Raw genomic sequence first — 6,093 nt, 5'->3', positions numbered from 1 at the left:
AACTGGTCGGTCTTTGTATCTTCAGCCCTTTGTGTAGGGTGTTCCTAAAGTCTGGACACATAGGCAAAAATGCATATTTTGAAGAAATGAAATGAATGAAATTTTCAATAACATTTTATTTAACTGGAATATTAACAAATAACATCTTCAATATGATTTCCGTCATTTGTGATGCAAAGGTTGATGAGCTTTGCGAGATTCACGTGAACTCGATGCAATAACTCCACATTGCTCTCAATTTTATCACATTTGCTCTTTATGTGTTCAATCGAGTGTGTTGCATCTGTGATTTTCATTGAGTACACCTTCTCCTTTAGCATGCCCCAGAAAAGAAGTCAAGGGGGCAAAGGTCTGTTAACATTCCAAATATTTCAAAATATGCATTTTTGCCTATGTGTCTAGACTTTAGGGACACCCTGTATAGTATCTGACATACAGGAGACACTTAAATGATATATTAAATAAATGCTTATTGGCCTGATGACATGTTTTATACATGATTTCTAGGATTTCTTCCAGCTCTAAATTTTATGATCTATATTATCAATAGAGAGTGTGTAGAAATATGCCTATTACCTAAACTTTATTTAGTCATTTCAGTCATGTCTGACTCTTCCTGACCCCATTTGGGGTTTTCTTGGAAAAGATACTGTAGCGTTTTGCCATTTCCTTCTCCAGCTCATTTGACAGATGAGGACCTGAGGAAAACAGGGTTAAGTGACTTGCCCAAGGTCACACAGCTAGTAAGTATCTGAGGCCAGATTTGAACTCGGTAAGATGAGTCTTCCTGACTTCAGGCCCAGCATTGTATCCATGGCACCACCTACCTGCCCACTATGTAAGCTAGAAATTCCCAACTTTTTTTGATCCCACATTTCATTATTAAAACATTTTGAGTATCCACCCCCAATGTATATATTTTCTTATTTATGAGTTAAATCCCCCGGGGAGCCTCTGGCATCAATTTTGGAGACTCCTGGTTTAGATTATGAAACATAGTTGGACGGGTAACCCACTGTGACTGTAATTTGGACAGGCATCGTTGATGGACAATAAGCTGGGATAAGAATTAAATGAGAGAATTTGAGGGGTAAATCATAATTGGGAAACAACATTACTTCAGTGACCTGATGTTTCTCACTGTTATAGAAACTAGTCATTTAAACACCAATTCTCCTAGTCATCCTAAAGGGCTATGAATCAAAGAATGCTACCATCAGATATCTGTATCTATCTACACACACACACACACGCACGCACCTTTGGCTGGTGAACAAAAAGCATGAAACACATGCTGGTATAAGCTAGATGTGCACCATATTATTAACACAGAGGGGCAATATACATATGGCCAAAGACAGGAGTTGGACATGTGTCAAATGTTAGAGAAAACACACAGACAGCCCAAGTGTTACATTAATATCCACTATCCACCAAATATTAAAAGAAGCAAAGCACCAGGGTGTGGAACCAGCGGCCTCGAGGCCATATGTGACCCTCTAGGTCCTCATGTGCAGACCTTTAAACAAACTTCAGTCAAAGGGCTGCACTTGAGGACTTAAGAGGGCCACATGTGGCCTTGAGGCCACAGGGTTCTCCACCTCTGCTGGCAGGTTGGATGGATTCTCTAGGGAAAAATTGTGGAAAGACATGAACCAAAATTGCTTGAGATGCAATAGTATGTGTACTACGGGATGGAATGCCCACCCTGATAAAATCATAGGGTAACTTGTAAGGGCCCTCAGAAGTATATAGTTTGAGCCCTTCATTTTATTTTTTTTCCTTAATAGTATTTTTTCCAATTACAAGCAAACATAGTTTTCAACATTCATTTTTTATAAGCTTTTGAGTTCCAAATTTTTCTCACTCCTTCTCCTCCCTAAGACAGGAAGCCATCTGATAGTTTTATATATATATGTATGTATATAAAATCATATTAAACATATTTCCACATTAGTCATATTGTGAAAGAAGAATCAGAACAAAAGGAAAAACCACAAGAAAGAAAAAAGCAAAGAAGAAAAATAGTGATATAGTCTACTTCGATCTGCATTCAGACTCCACGGTTCTTTCTCTGGACGTGGATAGCGTTTTCCATCCTGAGTCTTTTGGAATTATCTTGGATCATTGTATTGCTGAGAAGAGCCAAGTCTATCACAGTTGGTCATCACACAATGTTGCTGTGTACAATGTTCTCCCGGTTCTGCTCATTTCACTCAGCATCAGTTCATGTAACTCTTTCCAGGTTTTTCTGAAATCCACCTACTCCTCATTTCTTATATAGCACAATAGTATTCCATTACATTCATATACCACAACTTGTTCAGCCATTCCCCATTTGATGGGTGTCCCCTCAGTTTCCAGTTCTTTGCCACCACAAAAACAGCTGCTATAAATATTTTTGTACATGTGGGTCCTTCCCCCCCCCCCCGCCCCTTTTTTAATCTCATTGGGATACAGACTTAGTGCTGCTGGATCAAAGGGTATGAACAGTTTTATGGCACTTTGGGCATAGTTCCAAATTGCTCTCTAGAAGGGGTTGGATAACTCCTCCATTTTAAAGATAATGGTTGCACTGCCATATCAAACTGCAAAATTAGGGGTAGGTTGTTACGGAAAATATCCTCTCACAGACTAAGGGAAAGCTTCTATTTAGAAAGAGATTATTTAGCAATAACTAGAAAGAACCATGGACCCTTAGATTTAGGAGAACTCTTCCTCTGGGACCTGTGTAACCTTGGATAGGCCATTTGATCATCCGGGGCCCCAGTTTCCTTTTGTTTATTTATAACTGAGGCAATTGGATTAAATGTTCTGCAAGGTCTCTTTTTAAGAATCTGAAATTGTAGCTCTTACATGTTTGACTCTTGAGCAAGCTGTTTGACTTACCCATCTCTAAAATGAGAGTGATACTTGTACCGCCTACTTCACAAACTTGATAGAAAAGTGTTCTGTCAATCTTAAACCACCATAAGAATACGTTATAATTTTTACGGTAGAAATCCTGTGGCCTGCCAGGCATTGATGTATATACCAGAAAATTATTCCCCCTGGGAATTCTACTCCCTGAGAATGACCACTTTCCTAACTATGGAATCTCTTTTCTGTTCAATCTCCTCTCCCACCTTTTAACCCCCTCCCCTCCAAGGAATTTATCCCTTATGTGGGTAAACCAAGTCTATACTTTATCTCTGTGGGTGTTAATGACTAACAGAATTGGGCTGCAATACCATACTTCACCAGGAGATGCCGCAGTCCCAACGCTTTGACATGTTAAGCCCACAGCCACTTGGGGAGGACAAATGACGGTATTTACTTGTTTTTTTTTTTTTTTTTTTTTTTTTTTACCAGTTCTGCATACTGAATTTACTCAGCATTAGGGATACCCCAATCCTTCCAAGATGGTTTATGATTATTACTGCTTAGATGCAGGGGGACAGAGTGAGATGGCCACTCCACGTTTTCACCATCCCTAACAGTTTTTGGGAATGAAAACAGGTCTGATCCTGCCTTAAGGCGCTTAGATACTTTTGTCATTGGGGAGAGCTTCTGGCTTGGAGTTTTGGTTTCTCGTTTGATAAACTTTGTCTCCCATTCTTCTCAAACTTGGGGGGCAAGCACACCACGGTTATCTATGAACAACGGCTGTACTGAGACCACCAGGCGTCAGCTTAAAATCATAGTCGCAGTGTATTAGAGGTGAAAGAGAATGCAGGGGCCATTTAATTCCAATCCCAATTTACAGAGAAGGAAACAGAGGCTCTGAGAAAGTAAGAGCCCTGCTTGCCTAAGCTCCCTGCGGCAATGAGTGACAAACCCAGGAAGCAAAACCGGGTCCTGATTTCAAATCCCTGGCCTCTTTGCAGGACGCCACACTGTCACAGCTCATTAGTAGTGGCACCAAAATTAGGAAGGATATGAGCATTTATTAAGCACCTACTATGTGCCAGGTATTGTGTTAAGTGCTTTCTAAAGATCTTTTTTGATCCTCAAAACAAGTCTAGTATGTTTGGTTGTTCCTTTGTGACCACATTTTGGGGTTTTCTTTGGCAAAGACACTGGAGTGGTTTGCCACTTCCTTCTCCAGCCATTTGCAGATGAGGAAATTGAGGCAAACAGGGTGAATTGACTGGCCCAGGGTCACAAGGCTAGTAAGTGTGTGAGTCCAGCTTTGAACTCTTCCTGACTTCAGGTCCTGGGATCTGTCCACTGCACCATCTTGTTGCCTTAGCAGTGTTATCTGTGTCTCTTAATCCAAGGTACTTCCTACCACATTAAAGTAAATATGAGTTTGCTAATACTAAGATCCAAAGAACAGGCCTGGTGAGCTTACCTGTTCAATCAACATTTATCGAGCACCTACTAGGTGCTTTGATCTCATTTGTCGTGGTCCTTCCCTGAACTGACATCACTGTATTATTGTTGTGTGACAAAAATAAGTTTAATTTGAAAGAGAATATACTGTAAATGTAAAGTTGGATGGGAATACAAACTTCATCTTTCTTTAGCCATCTTTGGAAGGGAAAAATTCGAAGAAAATATAGATATATATGTTGTATGTTGGCCTGTTCTCTCCCTCTAGAATGCTCTGAGAAACATAACAGTATCTTCTGGTTATGCCTTTCCTAAGGATTAAAACTGCACATCAGAAAAATTGTCAAGACAAACCTATACAGCCTTGTGTGTATTTTTAAATGCCAAAGGCTATTTCAGGATTGAGACTCGATATCGGAATGATAGATGAAAAATATGAGAAATAATAGACTTAAAAAAAAAGTCCCAGTCCCAGCTCTGAAGGAGCTTACATTCTGGGGAATTGGAGAGACAGGACACAAGAGCCATCAACTTGTATACACTACACAGTGGAGAATGATGTAGACAAGTGGGATATACCGATGAAATAATTTATGGAAACTTGAAGAGAGAACACCTTGTGCCCTTCCAGCGCTAGCCCTCGCACGCTGTGTACCCCTCGCCGATCAATTTCACCTCTGGGCCTCAGCTGCTTCAGTCTCTGTTTTGTGGAAGGTTCTGTTTCTTTTTTTTGGTCAATAACCATTTATTAAGCACTTCCTACGGGCTAGGTACTGAGCTAAGGCTGGAGATACAAAGAAAAGGTAAACAAAAGGCAGTCTGTTTCCAAGGAGCACATCTCCTTCCTCCAAATCAGATCCGCAACTTAAAAGACTTAGGGCCCGGGGGCTTGGAGAGCTTGTGACACTATGTGTCAAAGGGGAGGTTTGAAACTAGGTTCCCCGAACGTGAAATGGGCACAATAAAGCGTGTGTGTGTGTAAATACAGAATGTGTGCACAGACAGCGTGTACATGTATTTTCATACACATATTTATATACAACACCCAGTTGTTCGGGGGCCGCCTCAAGGCTGGGACGAAGCCTGAGTCACAACCGTGGGAGTTTCCCGTCTCCTTGGGGCACGTCAAAGCTTCGGCCCTGGCGGGGGGTGAAGCGCAGCTGCCTCCTAGCCCAGATGACATTTTTTGCAGTCTCTAGTTCAAGGATCGATGTCCCCTCTGCTCAGATTTCCCTTTCGGCCTTGGGAAATGGAAGGGGAGGGGGAGGCGATGGAGCGCACCCTGAAGTCCCACCTCTTCCCCGAGAGAGGGGCGGCATCCAAAGCCGGTGAGGCGAGCAAACCGGGTTTCAACACCTGGCGGGGGTGCCTTCCGGGGCTGCTAATCTACCCGCCGCGGGTTTCCTGCCTGCCGGGCGGTAGAAGGCACTCCTCCAATCACGCCCCACCCTGCGCCCCGGACTCCACGGCAACGGTTTCTGGGTGCTTCCAAACTTGTTTGACTCCTCCCAACTTCCGTGGGTGGCGGGGTGCCCGGGCGTGGGGGGGGGGCGCAGTACGTGATGCAGTCCCGCCCATGTGCAGGTCTTCCCCTCTCCACGGGGTCAACAGCGGATTCAGGTGCGGCGTACCCCTCCCCTCCTCGGGGCTACGGTCCCGGGGGAGGAGAATCAGCCCCCTTTTTGTAGCGCCCGCCTACTCCCACTCCCCTTGGGCGCAGCTGTATTCCCATGTGCCACTAAGCCCTTCCCCTCCGCACATGGATCTACGTTCTCCGGT

Source organism: Trichosurus vulpecula, chromosome 8, assembly GCF_011100635.1.
Source record: "Trichosurus vulpecula isolate mTriVul1 chromosome 8, mTriVul1.pri, whole genome shotgun sequence".
Lineage (NCBI taxonomy): Eukaryota > Metazoa > Chordata > Mammalia > Diprotodontia > Phalangeridae > Trichosurus > Trichosurus vulpecula.
The sequence above is the reverse complement of the archived record's forward strand: the minus strand, read 5'-3'. Positions refer to the sequence as shown.